Raw genomic sequence first — 19591 nt, 5'->3', positions numbered from 1 at the left:
GTTTTATCTGAATTTAATAGCAGAAAATTACACGTCATCCAGTATTTTATATCTTTAACACACTCTGTCAATTTAGATAATTTATTGTTTTCATCTGGTCGTGATGAAATATATAATTGAGTGTCATCAGCATAACAGTGGAAATTAATTCCATGTTTTCTTATAATATTACCAAGTGGCAGCATATATATTGAGAATAGCAGAGGGCCTAACACAGATCCTTGTGGCACTCCATAGTTTACTGACGTTATCTTCGATTTTTCCCCATTTAAACAGACAAAATGGTAGCGGTCTGATAAGTTTTCTGATAAGAAAATCTAAGAGTATTGTGTGATCTATAGTGTCGAACGCAGCACTAAGATCGAGTACAACTAGTATTGAGATACAGCCTTGGTCAGAAGCTAGAAGTAAATCATTTGTAATTTTAACGAGCGCAGTTTCTGTGCTATGATGCGGTCTGAATCCTGACTGAAATTTTTCATAGATATCATTTTCTTGCAAGAAAGAGCACAATTGAGCAGACACAACTTTTTCTAGTATTTTAGACATAAATGGTAGATTTGAAATGGGTCTGTAATTTGCTAGATTATTATGATCTAATTGTGGTTTCTTAATAAGAGGTTTTATAACTGCCAACTTGAATATTCTTGGAACATGACCTAAAGATAAAGACGAGTTAATAATATTGAGAAGAGGCTCTTCCACTACAGGTAACACTTCTTTCAGTAGTTTAGTTGGTATTGGATCTAATAAACATGTTGTTGGTTTAGATGTAATGATAAGTTTATTTAGCTCTTCCTGTCCTATAGTTGTAAAGCGCTGTAGTTTTTCTTGAGGGGCGATAATTGAGGCTGAATCATAAGACACCATTAAAGATTGTACATTTACAATTGTGTTTCTGATGCTTTCTATTTTCTCAGTGAAGAAATTCATAAAATCATTACTGCTAAACTGTAACGGAATATTTTGCTCAGGTGACGTCTGTTTATTTGTTAGTCTAGCCACGGAGTTAAATAAAAACCTTGGATTATTTTGGATATTTTCTATTAGTTTGCGGAGGTGCTCAGCCCTGGCTGCTTTTAGGGCCTTTTTATAACGTGACATACTGTCTTTCCACGCGATTCTAAAGACCTCTAAATTAGTTTGTTTCCATTTACGCTCTAAATTACGAGTTTCTCTCTTGATAACATGCGTAGTATTGTTATACCATGGTGCTTTAGTTTTCTCTCTAACCTTTTTTAATCTAATTGGTGCAACAATGTTTAATGTACTAGAGAAAATGGTGCTCATAGTACTAGTCATTTCCTCTAGTTCATCTGTTTGTTTGGGTTCACTAATCAGCTGAGTTAGATCAGGTAAGCTATTTGAGAATCTATCTATAGTAGTTTGAAGGATTGTTCTGCCTGGTCGATAACGTGGCGCAACGTGACAAATTTCAGCAGTACGTAGTATGCAAGTGACCATGTAATGATCAGTGACTTCATCACTTTGCGGTATAATATCTATATCGGTTAGATTGGTTCCATGTGATATAATTAAATCTAGCGTATGATTTAGACGATGAGTGGGACCAGTGACGTTTTGCTTGACCCTAAAGGAGTTTAATAAATCTGTAAACGCAGCCCCTAACGCATCATTTGTGTTATCGACGTGTATGTTAAAATCTCCAACAATTAATGCTTTATCGACATTGACCAATAGATCTGAGAGAAAGTCTGCAAACTCTTTTAGGAAATCAGCGTAAGGCCCAGGCAGTCTATATACGGTAGCCAAGGCTAGAGATAATAGGGATTTCTTTCTTACATCTAAGAGAGTAACATTTAGCACAATTACTTCAAACGAATTAAACCTGTGACCTGTTTTCTGAGTAACATTAAGAATATCTCTATAGATTGTTGCAACACCGCCGCCACGACCAATCAGACGGGGCTCATGCTTATAGCAGTATCCTGGAGGAGTAGACTCATTAAGACCGAAATAATCATTAGGTTTAAGCCAGGTTTCAGTAAGGCAAAGTACATCGAAACTATTATCTGTGACCATTTCATTTACAATAACCGCCTTAGGTGTGAGCGATCTAATGTTAAGAAGACCTAGCTTTAGAAATAGTTTTTGTTCACTAATATTGAGATTTTCTGGTTTAATCACAATTAGATTTTTCCTGGATCCTACAGTAGATTTAATGTTTGACCTCACTAAACGAGGAATAGACACTGTTTCAATATAATGTTCTACATTGGTACTTATATCAATTAAGTTTGGACAGCAAAGAGTGTGATTTGGACTTTGACTTACTAGTCATATGGTGTGTAACGTCTTGGAGATGTTGTCCGACAGAAGAGCCGCTCCGATTCTGCTGGGGTGAAGACCATCAGCACGGAAGAGCCTTGGTCGCTCCCAGAACAGATTCCAATTATTTACAAAGAGCAGTCTCTGTTCATTACACCATGACATTAACCATTCATTTAGAGCAAATAATCTACTGAACCTTTCTTGTCCTAGTCGGTACGTGGGAAACGGTCCAGACACGATGTTCGTTGTTTCAGGCGATGTGCTGCGTACCGTCTCGATCAGGCTCCTGTAGTCCTTCTTCAGAACCTCCGTCTGCCGCAGCCTGATGTCGTTCGTTCCCGCGTGCAACATGACAGCTCCGACGCGCTTGTCACTGTTCAGGATCTCGGGGACCTGCGCAGCGACATCAAGAACACGAGCACCAGGAAAGCAGTGAGTGCGCACCTTACCTTTACCTGAGGTAGCATGGACATGCCGGACGATGGAACTGCCGATGATCACAGCGTCGCGTTCCGTTTCGCGTAGAGGGGAGAAGCGGTTCCGGGTGGAGATCTCGAAGGCCGGGAGGGGCGGAGAGGTCCTTGCTCTGGTCCGGGCTCGCGTCTTCCGCTGTGGAATCACCCAGGGTCCATGGTGTTGTGTCGGTGCCGGAGTGAACGAAACCAGGGATGATCGCGTCCTGGCTGCTCGGGTCCTGTGCAGAGAAACACACGGAGTAGACGAGGTCGGAGTCAAAAGGTTACTAACCACTGACTTGTGAGCATCGGCGCGTGATGTTTCAAGCGCGGATCGCCGATCTCGTAGGTCGCGGATCTGCTTCTCCACGGACTCAAGCTCTAACTGCACAGCATGTAGCTCGAAGGTGTCCTCACCTGCACTCAAAGGTAACGTTAGACACACATCCGTTATATTCGCCATTATAGCAGATGTGCTATAATGGCGAATTATAGCTTTCAGTGATACGGGTGTAAATAAGACGGTCGATAGGCGCGACCACGCGTGCAATGCTAGCGGGCTAAGGCTAGTAGCGGAAGTTCGGAAGGTTGGATATAAGTAGTGATATCAAAGCGATCCGATTGTTTTTTTAAAGAGAATAGTATTCCAGATATGTTCACACGCTATAAAAATGAAAATGTTCGTTTGTAAAAGAGTGTAAAGAAGAAAATCAAGGTTTCTGAATTAATTCGACGGAGCTCCAAACACAACAACAACGCACTCAGCAGTGTTAGGCCCTCTGCTATTCAACGCACTCAGTAATTATATCAATATTTCTTAAGAAAACATCTGTTTTACATATACATATTGCTCCAGAAGAGCAAATCTCTTGACAAGAAGTTGCTTTAGGGTGAATGACAAGTTTAAGTTTTTTGGAAGTCACACCCCAAGACATTTTAAAACCTGCACTAGAATTGCCTTGTCATAAAAACAATGACCTTGATACACAGTCATGCGGGTCTGAAGGTGCATGGTTTTAATTTGTATGCTACGTTTTAATTTAAGGCACCCTGCCAAGTTAAAAATAGTTCAACTTTGAAAAGAACATCTCAAGTGTGAACATTGTGAGCTTTTGACAGTTGTGCACACCTGTTACCACAAGTTGCAAGGGCTCTTCACAGAACGTGTGTAAATGCACTTGAGTGTTTGAAAGTCTGTCAGTAAGACCTCACTCTCGTGAGTAACTGAGTACTAAAATGAACTGAGTACTAACGATTCTGTGAAAAGACACTCCTAAAACAGCATTTAACCCTTTTCTGCCAATCAAAGAACAAGCTTTATTTAATCATGAAAACCACACAAGAAAATGCGCTGGAATGGAATCAGCAGACACACGTTTTTTTTTTTTTCTTCTCCCCTGTCAGCCTTGATCATGTATCACATTAGCATTGCACTAAAGTGGATCAATATGCTCCTGCACCTCTTCTGCATGTTGATACCTTTGTTCAGCACATGTCGGATCTAAATCAGTGCTAATTTATTTGTCGTCTAGGCTCTGCCAACACAAACCGATTTCACCTCATCTCGACTGGAATAGGTGGAATCGATTATACAAGCTTTCATCTTCTTTCAACAAGCAGGCGAGCATCAAAATGAGAATGGTAAATGGAAGCTGCTAATTAATTTGCACTCCCATGTTTCAAAGAACCTCTTGAAATAACTGTAATAAAGCCAGACATCTGGTCAAGGGTGTGCACCAGGGCATGGTGTCTTGTCAGTGGTAGATATATCGAATTGAACATTTCTGCTGACTGTTCTTTGCTTCAAAGAGTGGTATTTGACACACCCTCTTCGATCTATGGTACAAAGTCTTTACATAGGTCACAGGTGATACCATGCAATACAATGAGGGAATGAATCAAAGGTGTGGGTGACCTGAATGACAATCATGATCTCTGATGTTTGAACAATGCGCTTTCATCAGACACAGCTCTTTATGAAGAAGGTCACCACTTCTGTCCTTCTGTCAGCTAAAGCAGAGGGCTCTCAAATGGTGGGTTGCAACCCAAAAATGCCTAAAAATGGACACCACATGCCACCATTTCCAAGTCCAAACACTCCAAGCAAACAACAAACAGTGCTAATATACACTCATGGTGTGCTGTACTACCATAAAACATGATCCTAACCTTTATCTCCATTGTGAAATCTCACATGGTCATAAAGTAATTTTCTTATGAATCATACAAATATTGGTATTTTGAGAGATTTTGAAAGGGTATGCGTTATAAATAAATAGTGCTCATAAATGGCTGTTGAGATATTCTCAACTGAATCGAAGTGGAGGCTTGGACCTGGAAACAGTATTCAATTATGTCAGGCTTAACAAGCAGATTCTGACTGGGTCTCAGACAGCAATGCAACATTTTGGTTTAATGAACAATTTAGCTACTTTGTTGGACAACCACTTGATGTCCAGTGTTAAATCTGGTCCAGCAGCAAAACCACTTGAGAACCATTGACCTAAAACACACAGTTAAAGACTGTACTGAGGAAATTTGCTGACTTATCATCTATCATCATGAATCATTCTGAGTGGGAAAAAAGAGTGGTTAGGGTTAGGCTAAAATGCTCTATTGCTTTTGATAATAATGTAGGCCTACCACCTTCACTAAATCCTAAGCTAAACCTAACCAAGGTTTAGTGTAGAGTTAACAAAAACAAACGTGAGATAAAAACGTAATGGCAGAGGCAACCAGGCCTTTTAATCTTCCTTTTTCACATCGAATCATGCACTTTGGAAAAAATGTTTTGAGGTTGTAGCATACAGTAGTATTACGCAAGGAACCACTGGTTTAATAAACTACTATAGTGAGGGTTTTAAGACCAAAGGCCAGATTTACTAAACCGAAAATTTGCTAAACTGAAAAGTAGTGCAAAAGCACAATTCCAAAAAAAGCGGAGATGGCAGTGGAAAGTCTACGCGTGATCTACTGAAGAACACCAAAAAAACACAGATGCAGTCGGATCATTTCCATAATGACCATCGCAATCTACCAAGAGCAGCGTAAATTAGCGTCTGGTTTAAGATATGCTTTTTTTGTGCATTAAATAATGGCACAAATACCAGTAAATTGACTAGCGCAAACCTTAATAAATCACCTTGCATGATTAATTTATATACTCTCCTCCAATAAATTTTAATTCTGTAAGGGAAACTCCTACAAATGCATATGCAATAAGGTCAGCTGCAAAAATAACTGTGTACACGTTAATTTTCACTGTGTGACTAGTAAATCCTGACAGTAGTTTTTTGATGCCAAAAGAGGGTTTGCGCTGGCATAAGCTGTTAGTAAATCTGGCCCTTAGTTCCTTATTAAAATTGTGTGTTCTTTGTAGTTAAAGACGTGTAGAAGCCCTCAAGCCATTATTTGCTCTAAGTGGGCTTTTTGTAGCTTGACACGGACGGCCCATTTGGCCAATATGTTGCACAGTGTTCCACCTCTAATTGTCCTCTATAAATCAATTTCACAAAGAAAACACCTCTGTGCGGCTGAGTCAACACTCTCTACCTCACCTATTGTTATATCTAACTATGACTGCTCGAAGCTAAGGACATATCACTACTGATGCTTTCAGCACTTATTGTTTAAAAATGTTACCCTAAAACATGAAAATAAATGCTTATTATATTAATGACACTTGATATGCGGTATGTGGTATCTCTTCATTCAAAATCTAGAGCCTTGTGATTCAATTGTGTAAAAAAAAAAAAAAAGTAAAAGCACGTGTGACTTTCTAGCACCAACATATTACAGTGCATTCCACTGTATTTCAGTGCGAATTGGGTTACGTGTTTCATTCTGTATCCAGGGTTTAAGTCATGACATGGACTATGTGCAGGGACAAATCCAAGAGCTCAGCAGAAAGCATGCTGAAGCTATGGCAACTATTGCCAACCTAAGTAGAGAGCCAACTAGGTCTTACATATATGTGCCAAGGGAACGCCACATTCAGTCTTTCAGTGGCGATTTTAGGCAGACTCCAGAAGACCAAACGTGCATACTCTTGTGCCTTGTCGCAAATATTGAACTCTGTCTTGAAGCAGTCGCACGATGCTGTTGCAAATGTGAATGCCACTTTACTAGACCAGTTCATTGAGGGAGTAAGAGATGCCACACTCTGAAGAGAACTTTGTAAGTTGTTGAGGGACAAGCCAGTCAACTTTGATTGAAGTAAGAGATAAAGCTTTAATGTGGTCTCTTGAAGATCCCAAACTGCATGCTAGTAAAGTAGCCCTTAATGGTAGTAAAGCTAGTAAAGCCCTTAACCATAATGTAATCTCTGAAGCTACAGAAGCCCAGTGTGTGGTTATGGTGATGCCTGCAGTGAGCATCAAGGCGAACAAGGCGAAGCCATAGGGGACTTGACTCAAGCTTTTCAGAAACTGACTTTACACTGCACTAAGCCTGAATCTGTGAATCGTACTAAATCTAAAATGCAGCCTAGGTTAACTGATGATGGCCAGCCAATCTGCTTTAAGTGTAATGAGGTGGGGCACATAGCCAAAAACTGTGTGAGAAGAAACAAACAAACTGTCAAGGAGGATGCATCTGCGTCCATGCCACAGGGAAATGCACACCCTGGGTTGCTTTGAGCCAGGTGATGCGAGGGCAATCTGTTGGCTCGACTCCCAAGGACTCAGATTATGATCGACTACTTTAACATGCTGTGGGGAGACTTGAAAATTGTGGGAGTGAGTGTTTCGTGTTTACTTGAAACTGGGAGCCAAGTCAGTACAATACAGAACATTTATTTAAAGAGCACTTAGCAAGTGAAGCAGACGATATGCTTTCCACATCCGGTTGGCTCAAAATGACTGCCGCCAATGGTTTAGACATCCCATACCTTGGTTATCTTGAGCTACCAGTTGAAACCATGGTTATCACCCTGCCAGACTGTGGTTTTCTAGTAGTCGGTGATGCACACATTTTTTCAGCCGTGCTCTCATTTGCATGAATATCATAGGCAGATGCAGACAGTTAGTTCATGCCAAGTTCAATACCACCTTAAGAGGGGAGTTGCATTGAGGTTTTCCAGCAAATGCAAAGTGCCAGTTGACTTGAGAAACAGTTTGTTGCAGGGGTAGCTGTAAAGAGACAGTGCACATACATAGGTGACAGAGTTGATTTGTTTAATGACCTGGAAGGGACCAATATATTTAGGACTCAGCTTTCGGCAGGGGAGGGGTTGGTAGATGGCCGCTGGTTGTCTACAGGCATCAGCGTAGCTTTTATATCTTTTATATTTTATATCAGCGTAGCTTTTAGTAATTCACCAGAATCGACTCAGAGAAGCTCACGAAAAAAGCGAGAGAATATGCAGAGCACAAGGCTGCTGAGAGACCGTTAAACGACTAGATCTACTGTCCTACTGTGTGTGTTGGTCAGACCGTGTATTTGCGTCACCGACCTGCTGGCAGAAACAAGATCGGTGCCTGGGCTCCTACAGTGTATCGGATCAAAGAGGTACAGGGCACCACATACACGGTTGAGCCTCTGGAGGGTCCCAGTAAAAGATACCACAGAGTCGACTTACGCCCTTGTTTGAATCCTATTGTGGAACCAGTGGTAACAGAGAGTAGTTTGTCGTCATCATCTAAGACTCCGGTTGAACAGGTGGAAGTTGGAAATGCTGACCCAGAGCATGTGATGTAGGAAGAGGTTACATTACCTCATCTCGAAAAGACAAGGAATGTGGATGTTGGCTTCTCCGGGTCAGCCGAGGAAGCCTTAGGTGGGGGGCTTGTTTCCCTTCTGGATAATGTGGAACAGCCAGCTGAATATGAGCCATTGGTTGAACATGAACATGACCCTGCCCCTTCGGCAAACAAACCTGTGTCTAGGAGGCCTGTTCCCACGCCCAGAAGAACCACTCGAGCCAATGCTGGTATCATCCAAACTTGTTTAATGAGCCAAGATCGGCACATAATGCTGTTTCACTCAGTCCTGAAGTTTTTGCCCAGGTTTTGACAAGCCTTGGTAGTGTGTTCTTCAGAGAAGATGTGAAGTTAAGCATGTGCTGAGTCATTGAGGACAATGACTTCTTAACATGGGAGAATGTGGCCAAGTGGTATACATATACATGTATAAATATACTCAACATAGGTATGCTCCCAAATAGCAGACCACCTACACTTAAGTCCTATCCTCAACCTAGCTGGTAATGTTAAAACACACACACACACACACACACATTAATCACACACAGGTAGAATTAATCAGACTATAATGTGTCCAGGCAATGGGTAATGGGAAATGTAGTTCATGATGGGAAAGCAAAGGAGATGGGAGGAGTTTGCTGGGCACTCCAGCTGGCGGACGTAACAACAAGTCTTTTAGCTATTTTATTGTGTAAACGCAGTGCACCAGGTGAGCTCCCGATCAAGATTAATGTCAGAAAAGCCATACATATGGAGCTGGTTATGTGATTCAAATGTTAAAATGTTTCAGTTTATAAATCATGCACTATGGTAAAAATGTGTTCAAGTCATAACATTGTATTGTGCAAGGAAGTACATGGAAATAAGTATTTATTATAGTTGACAATCTGCCCCTATAATCATAATTTACATTTCACTGTCACTAGTGTTCATTTCAGATGGAAACTGCAGTGAATTGTATGTAAAGGTATGTTTTGGGATTTTTGTAAAAAAATAAGTTAGTGGCACATTTTTCCAATGAGCCTAAGTTGGATAGTTTATTGATGCTATCAAAAACATCAAGAAGTTGAGATCTGCTACATTGTTTCACTTTATGTGAGACTACTTTACAGGTAAAATTGGATGTTAGTAACTCAAGTTAGTAATTCATTTTACGGTGATTTTGAATCTGAGGATTATGAAATATGTCAGACTTGTTTAGATGTTTCGCTGTGCCTTGCTGTTTTATTTTGTTTTGTTTTGTTTTCGTGTGTGAAGTTTAAATAGTTTCGAGACCCCTGTTTTCTGCTCCATTTTGTTATGGGAACAGCTGTCTTTGAATGCAAGAACCAGGCCTGTGTCAGCACCCTTGAGAAATGTGCCTAATAGCTATCTGGTGCCTATAAACCTCTGTAACTAGACAGGGGCACCTAAAGACTGATCATTCAGAAAACACTGACTTGTCAAAATATACCGTTTTCACATCCCTAACAGAGAAAACACTCCTTGTGATGCTGTGAGACTTTGAACAACTTTGATGTGCTTCATAGGCCACATCTGTCCTCTAGCCGCACAGAACAATGACACTTTATAGTGGATGGAAGAAAACCAGCCCAAAAAGGAATCAATACAAAAAGGAAATAAATGGCCAGAATACACAGATAAAGCAAGCATAGACTGAACAGCAGAGAAATGCAGTGTGACTATAGGTATGTGCCCAGGGGCAACAGTGAGTGAATCACCCTGCTCTTTTCCTTTCTATTTCTGCTCTATGCTTCCAGCAGGAGAGATAACGTTAATTCAGAATGATTGATCTTTTGTGTGCCTTTCCTGGCTGACTGGAGAGACTTTGAGCCTAGAGGCCCTTGTTCTACATTTTCAATGTCATCACCTAAGAAACATTCAAGAGGTATTAAAAATGAGTAAAGTGCTTAATACACATCTATATGCCAAATCGGCCCTCTGTTATTTTCTTTTGAGCTACACGAAAATAAATTTGGAAAACACCATAAAAGTATCATGAAAGCAGTGTTGTAGCACTCGAGACTAGACTCGAGTCCATCTAAAGCCCAAGACCATATTGTCATAATCTTGGTCTTGGATTCGGGCGCAATTGTTTACACACCAAAAGTACATCTTTTGTTCTTCATTTTGTCGCAAAATGAATGTATTGGCTATTAAATGACAACTTAAGTACTAAAATTACTTGAAAGCACAAGTAGGAACTTCTCAGGAGGACTGGAAAGCAACATACTTATAAGTCTGGTGGAAGTTTGCGAAACTATTAACATCTCTTACAGCACCTGTGTTTACAGTGCTGCACCTGCAAGGGCTTTATTAGTATGTGATGGAAGATCTTCCTCCCCTCCCCTCGTATCATCGTCGCCCCAGCACTCTATTTGTCGTCTCAAAACCCGCACTCTCGGCAGAAGCAGTTAGCTAAGAGTCAATACAGATTGCTGTGGGCGGCGTGTGATGAGGTGCAGCTGAAGTTATTACCACCTCCGTCTCTCACAGGACCACATACACGCTCAAGGTGCCCAAGGTCCAGGCGAGATGTAATGTAGTCAGGTCACAACGGAGACGACCTGGTAAAACAATCTACAGCTTCTCTGCACAACACATGCTTCACTTCCCAATATGATGAGTTATATGATCACACTTCTCCCATAGACACTTTATTGCCCTTTTTTAGTACATTTTTAATAAAAGGTTCCAGTGACCCAAAACTCACTGTATCGGTCTAAGCCCTGATGCACACATCTTGCGTCAACAACACATAAGCAATGCGTTTATATTCCAGAGCCATTATTATCAGATTGCTGTATTCACTGCACACGTAAACAGGTTTTGGCACTTAACCAGTCTCAGCAGAAAGTACAATGAAAATGGACTCTAAAACTATCCAGTATATCCTACATAATGCAATATTTAGCAATAGAGGTTTTATGAAGAAACATACAATCATGTGTGTGAAGCATGAACTATTCGCCCATTGGGGGAAAAGACAGTACTTGCATTAAGTGTTTATTCTCAAAAATATTGCTACTTCAATCTCATAATTTTGAAACTCTATTGTTGAAACTTTGTCACTTCATTCCCTTAAAAGACCTATTATGAGATGATTTATTCATAATGTTACGACTTCATTCTTGAAATCTAAATTTTTATGTGGCACTAAATGCATTTCTGATTTCAAATCTGTAATAATAATTCACAAAGACCATTTCCTAAAAAACATTTTATTATTTATGTTTGTTATTAATGTAAATATAATTAATGTATTAACCCAGAAATCATTTTATCATCTGTATAAAGTAGTGACTCTGTTACACAGCAGAGATGTTATTAATGTTAAAGTGCTTTCTTCTATCCCAGTTTTATATGCTAATCGATCTATTTAATACATTTTAATTCTACATTTAAATTGGAATTGGAATTCAACTGGAATTCAAAAAGCATTCTTACTTCAAATGTGAATGGCAAGCAATCCTTCCTCAAATCATGCAGCTTGTTGAGGAGAGATGTGCTACTCTTTTAGTAGGTGGAAAATCCCATTGACTTAAACCCCAATGTGTGTGTGTGTGTGTGAGAGAGAGAGAGAGAGAGAGAGAGAGAGAGAGAGAGAGAGAGAGAGAGAGAGAGAGAGAGAGAGAGAGAGCCTGAAAAGACTGTAACTGGTCACTCTTTTCGATATGACATTGGATATGACATCAATGATTTATGTTTTGTACAGACAATGAATACTTACCTCACTAACAATAGTACAAACACTAGAATGTATTATTGATGTGTTTTAAAGTGTACTTTAGTTCCATGTGTGATGTACTGAAGTTTTCAATGTCATGTCCAATACATGTTCAGACACCTCTTTCTTGACCAGTGTTGTCTTACTAATGTATTTTACATCTTCGTTTCTTCAAATCAATCTTCACACTGCAAATTGTTAACCCAGGGTGGTTTACACAGTGTTGGAAGTGGTTTAAGAAGCCATCAATACTTCATTATGTTGGTCATCATTCTGTTTAACAATGCTGTCATATATAATGCTTTCCGACTGCCACTCTTTTCTCTGACATGGTGACAGCCATTCCAATTTTAAGTGTGAGATAATGTGAAAATATGAACCAGTGATGTAAACTGACATCTGCAAAGGGACTAAAAGAAGTGAAAGACAAGCATCGGCTGGGAAGATGCTTTTTCCTAACTTACAGGTGCTTTTATGCGACTTACATTACAATCAAGGTATACATTTTTATGCGTCTTCGTATTCCCTGGGAATCAAACGTATGACCTTAGCATTGCAAGCGCCATGCTCTAATGTTTCAGCTATAGGAATGCAGGAATAGTAGCAGTGAGTTTTACATGAGCAAGCACCATGTCAGGAAAAAATAATAAAATAAAAATAATAATTTCAGTATTTTTCTCTTTCCTAAATACTGGGAAAAACTCGACCATCACATTTGGGGACTGGAAGTAACCGTTGTTTAAAACAAGACAAATTAACTAGCGTTGCAAAACTAATTGTGAAATTCTACCAGGATACACGTCTCACTGTTTAAGTCTGCCATCTTAGACAATTTTTAAAGTCACTTTCATTCGGCCTCACCTGGCATTCGTCATCCACATGTCCAACCTTAGAGGGTTTGGAGTGACATCAAAGACTAAACCGAGTCTGTTTTGGGAATGCTTCTGTAGGACGTGTAAATGGACTTGTCATGTTCCTGGTGGAGGTCTCTGCTGGACGTCCATGTGGCATTGATGAACCCTGTTAGCACTCAGTTCTTCAAGGCCCATGTTGCACTAGCAGGATTGTGGTATTTTGTCTTACACTGACAAACAGTTTTGAAGTTTTGAAAGATGTGCAAATACTAATATAACACCTTTGTTTTCTTCCCCTAACCTAAACACCTTTCAAAATATATCCCAGTGGTTGTCGTGGATCACTTTACAGAAACATGCACTTTATTTTGATGCTCCACTTTAGGCATTCTGTTGACTACAAATAACATTGAACCTACATGTCAACTAACTCTCAGTAGAGTATTAGCATTAATATTAGGGTTAGTAGAATAAGGAGTTAGGGTTTGTATATAAGTTGACATGTACTTGCAGTTACTTATAGTTCACTTTACTCATTGACACCCGCCAACCCGCCAAATGCGCGTGTATTTCAGCAGTGGTGTGTAACACAGTCTCTTCCACTAGCCACTTTTGCGGGTTTCAGAGTGAAGCTAGATGCTTTAATTATTTACATGCTGTTACGGAAGTAGACACAGGAGAGGAAGATGGGTGGTGAATAGTGAGTTTATTTAACAATAGTGCAGTGATGAGGTGAGCAGGTGAGGGTGAAATGAAGATCTTGGTGGATGGGAAGGAAGATGCTGGAGACAGGGAGATCGCTGGAGACAGGGTAACAGTCCACTTAACGAAAACGAGGTCAGACGAACAGCTGGGATGAGGTGAGTGCATATATAGTGGCAGTGATGAGGGTGATGATGAGGTGCAGGTGGGAGCGAATGTGAATGATGTGCAGGTGGGAGCCAAGGAAGGTGATTGGAAATGTAGTGCAGAGGATGGTGAATACGTGGAAATGTGACAGAAGCCGCCTGAACCAGCACCGCCCTGGAGGCTACCTGCTCCATATGGGCCACGCCCTCGTCAGCCTCCAGGGCGGTGCTGGTTCAGGCGGCCAGGTCAGAGACGGCCCTTCAGGCGGCCAGGGCAGAGACGGCAGCTCAGGGGACCAGGGTGGAACCGGCATTGATGGTATATGCCCCCCCCCCCCAAAAAAAAATTATTGGGAAGCTCCAGACGTCGCTGGACTGGACTCTGGCCGGGATCAGATACTGGAGCTTCCACTGGACTCTGGATGAGGATGGAGACTGGAACCACTTCTGGGCTCTGGGTGAGGACGAATACTGGAGTCACTTCAGGACTCGGGACGAGGACGGAGACAGGAGATTCAGGCACGGCGGTGGCCATCTTGGACGAGGGCTCAAGCGCGACGGCGGCCATCTTGGACAAGGGCTCAGGCGCAGCGACAGCCATCTTGGGAGAGGGCTCTGGCACGGCGGCAGCCATCTAGGCAGAGAGCTCTGGAACGGCGGTGGCCATCTTGGAACGAGGCTCTGGAACGGCGGCGGTCATCTTGAGACGAGGCTCTGGAATGGTGGCGGCCATCTTGGGACGAGGCTCTGGAATGGCGGTGAGTTCACCATCGCTGGGATTGCCAATGGTGAACAGGGACTCACAGCTGGCCAACACCCACTCCACAAAAGCCTCGAAATATTCTCGAGGTCCCACACCGGGCAGGCGTGCCTTCGTCTCCACATTGAGGCTGGTGTGGTAGAAGACACTCAATGTTCGGTCTGGGTAGGAGGTAAAGCACGCCAGATCGAGAAACGCCACGGTGTGGGCCTCGAGAGACAGCTTGTCCTAGTCAATGCAAAGGAGCTGCACTGCAGGATCCATCTTCGGTAGTGGAAGTAGACACAGGAGAGGAAGATGGGTGGTGAATAGTGAGTTTATTTAACAATAGTGCAGTGATGAGGTGATGAGGTGAGCAGGTGAGGGAGAGTCCAAATGAAGATCTTGGTGGAAACGAGTTGGGACAAACAGCAGGGGTGAGGTGAGTGCATATAGTGGCAGTGATGAGGGTTATGATGAGATGCAGGTGTGAGTGATTGTGAATGATGTGCAGGTGGAGGCCAAGGAGGGTGATGGGAAATGTAGTGACTACGTGGAAATGTGACATATGCGTGCAGGTTACGTGTTTCTTCCAGTGTCTCAGAGAGGTTCCATTCACAGTAAATGCTGCTCCACACAAACCCAGTCTCTGCATGTGCTGTTTGTTTGGGTTTCCAATGATGTGCATTTGGGAAAGCATATTCAGTGTGACTTGCTTTGTGTTTCATAGTGAAGTGTTGCACTGTTCTAATTAACTTGCGTGGAGCGTCTCAGCAGCTCGGTAAACAAACTCTATCTCTGCATATGCTGTGAGGTTAGGTTGATTATAACGTTCATCTGGGAACGCAATGTGCGCTATTTTACCAGATCTGTAACGTAAATCATTTATAAATCTACACCAACACTGGAGAATACATCAATATGTTTGTAAATATGCAAATTGTTGTTCATCTATCGTAAAAGAAGTGGCCAAATATTAAAGATTAAGTGGACATTTTAATTAAATGTTGTTTACTAATACATTATTAAAATCTTATATTGTATTTCTTAACATCAGTTAATGTACTGTGAACTAACATGAACTTACAATGAATGACTGTATTTGTATTAACTAACATTAATAAAGATTAACACATACTATAACAAATGCATTTTTCATGGTTAGTTCATGTTAGTTAATGCATTAACTAATGTTAACAAATGAGACCTTATTGTAAAGTGTTACCTAAAAGTTGTTTTAAAGACTATTGTTCACTTAGGTACATTGTTATTACCACAAAAAATGCCCAATTACTCGTCAAAATAATCAAATGATTACTCAAATAATCCTTAGTGACCGTTCTAGATTAGTTAAAATATTTCAAATTGCACCTGCATTGTTTTGCACTTAAAAAAAGTGACTATTAAAAGACTATTAAAAAAAAATAAAAAATTAATAGTGTTAAAATATTGTCTCATCTCATTCTCGTGAACCCAATATCTTGAGTGTTAAAGTTTTAAATAATCCAGGTTTAATCCTTTGGTTCTTTGTAAATTATAATGCAACAGAGCCATATTTATAAGTCTGAAATTATCCACTAAAAAAACTAAGTATAACAAAACGTAAACTGAATTAGTGAGTCTGTAAGCTGAATTATTTGCCATGTTTAATACTTTAACCCTTGTGCTGCATTATGGACATTTTTGGTCATTTTCAGTTTAATTTCTTTGACCATTTTGGCTGTTTTGATGCAAATGGTATGTAATTTGGCAAAATTGTGACTTTTTGGATAAATTAAAAAATTTTGATCCCATGTTGCATAATATAACACACACTGTGTAGATCAAATAGGAACATCTAGCACCATAATGACCAAAAATGGCCCATTGAAATCCATTAAAACGTCGTTTAAAGCCGGGGCCGTCATTAATACATGAATCATGACTTATGTTGAAACAACCTTTCATTTTGAAGCAAAAGCATTATATTTGCATTATATAGTGTATTCCACCAGATGACGTCACTATATAGGTATTCCCTATGGGGGGAAATGCACGTTATTTTCCTGGTTTCCACTAGGGGCACTATTGACTGTGTTATGAAGCATTTTAATGGCTCAGTGATTTAAAAATGATGTTTCTGAGTATGTGTGGATGTCTGCGTTGACAAAAGTGTGTGTGTGTGTGTGTGTGTGTGTGTGTGTGTGTGTGTAGGGCCTAAATATAATACATGGTGTTTAGGCGAGTGACAAAAATCATAATATCCATCCATCCATCCATCTTCTTCCGCTTATCCGGGGGCCGGGTCGTGGGGGGAGCAGTCTAAGCAGGGATGCCCAGACTTCCTTCTCCCTTGACACTTCCTCCAGCTCTTCCGGGGGGACACCGAGGCGTTCCCAGGCCAGCCGGGAGACATAGTCCCTCCAGCGTGTCCTAGGTCTTCCCCGGGGTCTCCTCCCTCTTGCGCCAGACGGTTTGCCAGAATCTCTTCGAGGCCGACCGGTAGTCCTTCTCCATGGCCTCACCGAACTCCTTCCAAGCCCGATTTTTTGCCTCCACAACCACCCGGGCTGCAGTCCGCTTGGCCTGTCGGTATCCGTCAGCTGCCTCAGGAGTCCCACAAGCCAGCCAGGCCCGATAGGACTCCTTCTTCAGCTTTACGGCATCCCTTACTTCCAGTGTCCACCACCGGGTTCGGGGATTGCTGCCTCGACAGGCACCGGAGACCTTATGGCCACAGCTCCGAGTGGCCGCGTTGACAATGAAGGTGGAGAACATGGTCCACTCAGACTCAATATCTCCAGGCTCCCTCGGGATCCGGTCGAAGCTCTGCCGGAGGTGGAAGTTGAAGATCTCTCTGACAGGGGACTCGGCCAAACATTCCCAACAGACCCTCACAGTACGTTTGGGTCTGCCGAGTCTGTCCAGCTTCCTCCCCCGCCATCGGATCCAACTCACCACCAGGTGGTAATCAGTTGACAGCTCCGCCCCTCTCTTCACCCGAGTGTCCAAGACATACGGCCGGAGGTCAGATGAAACGACCACAAAGTCGATCATCGACCTCCAGTCTAGGGTGTCCTGGTGCCATGTGCACTGATGGACACCTTTATGCTTGAACATGGTGTTCGTTATGGACAAGCTGTAACTAGCACAGAAGTCCAATAACAGAACACCGCTCGGGTTCAGATCAGGGGGGCCGATCCTCCCAATCACGCCCCTCCAGGTGTCACTGTCGCTGCCCACGTGGGCATTGAAGTCCCCCAGTAGAATGACGGAGTCACCAGTTGGAGCACTTTCCAGCACCCCTCCCAGAGTCCCCAAGAAGGCCGGGTACTCTACACTGCCGTTTAGCCCATAGGCGCACACAACAGTGAGAGACCTATCCCCGACCCGTAGGCGCAGGGAAGCGACCCTCTCATTCACCGGAGTGAACTCCAACACATGGCGGCTGAGCTGGGGGGCTATAAGCAAACCCACACCAGCCTGCCGTCTCTCACCATGGGCAACTCCAGAGTGGTGAAGAGTCCATCCTCTCTCAAGGAGTGTGGTTCCAGAAAAGCACCGGCCCCTTACGGTCTCTCCTGCAGGTGGTGGGTCCACGGGAGGGCGGCCCCGCGTGGCTCCTTCGGGCTGAGCCCGGCCGGACCCCATGGGGGGAGGCCCGACCACCAGGCGCTTGCATACGAGCCAATTTCGTATTGTTTGTTTTGAAGTTTTTGATATGTTTGATATGTTTATAGAATTTAGAAAAATAAAAATTCATGTTCATGGTGATCTTGTAGTTTTGCTTTGTTTCTAGAGCAAATTTTGATGTATAGGGAGACAGGCACAGGTTATAGTCACCTAGCAGAAATCAGGAAAATGTTTGCAATACTGCAGATGTTTGCAATTTGTCAGTTATATGAAAAATGGTACCAACTGGTGGAAAACAGTAAAAAGTAAATATTTTACCCCAAGGCTTAGTAATGACAGGGTATTTGAATAGAAATTATGATTTCATGATATTATGACAATGGGTTCAAAAATGGATATTTTAATGGGTTTAAATATGATCAAATTTGTCCTTGACTATGTATGATTTTTTTTTTTAAATCTGACATAGCACAAAAAATAAAAATGCACCAAATATAATGTTGCTGCTAATCTTTGACATATTCAAGACTGTGATAATCCAAAGATAAAGTTTTCTCTTTGCATTTAGTGTATGGAAAATAATTACATTTTTGTGTTTTTTCCTCTTATACAAATTGATGGTATCGTCACCAAAACTGGAATTTAAAGGGTTAAAATCCTGAAATTAAATACATATTTGGTAGTTATGATGAGGACTGATGCTGGTTAAAAGATTTAACTCAGTGAAAGTGGGAAAAAAAAATAATATATAATAGTTTTATGGCAGTGTTTAGAGTGGACATTTTTGTCCCTTAATGCACTCAACGTCGTAAATATATATAATGCAGCACAAGGGTTAAGTTAAATATGTTTTAGAGCAAACTCTAGTCAGGAATATCAATATAGTGCTACACTGCAAATACTGTTGTAACATTTTGCTGTTTCATTATATTACGGCACACTCTCTGTTTGAGGTTTCTACTCCAAAAATAGTCCCTGACCCTAAGCATTCCTGTAATTAAAACAGTCCAGCATGATGTTAGCCACACCAAGGTCATGGACTCCATTCCCAGGGAATGCATGAACTAATAACATGTGAATCTTTATTCTAATCTGAGTCATTTTAGATCAAATCGCCTGCCAAATGCAGCTATTTTTGGATGAGTCGTGACCCAAAAAATGGGTCACAGGTCTGTCCTGAGATGGTCATGAAAGAGAAAACGGTGCTAAATGCAACTAACCATATTATCATAAATGGGTCATTCATTCAGTTTGGTACCTTTTGGAAATATTACATTTTTCCAAACTTCACAGACTTCAATTCCACTATTTACAGAAATATTTTAAGCAACTGACTGAAACAAAATGTCCACCCAGTTATGG

Source organism: Abramis brama (genome assembly GCF_963993115.1).
Source record: "Abramis brama genome assembly, chromosome: 15".
Lineage (NCBI taxonomy): Eukaryota > Metazoa > Chordata > Actinopteri > Cypriniformes > Leuciscidae > Abramis > Abramis brama.
This window is presented reverse-complemented; position numbering follows the sequence as displayed.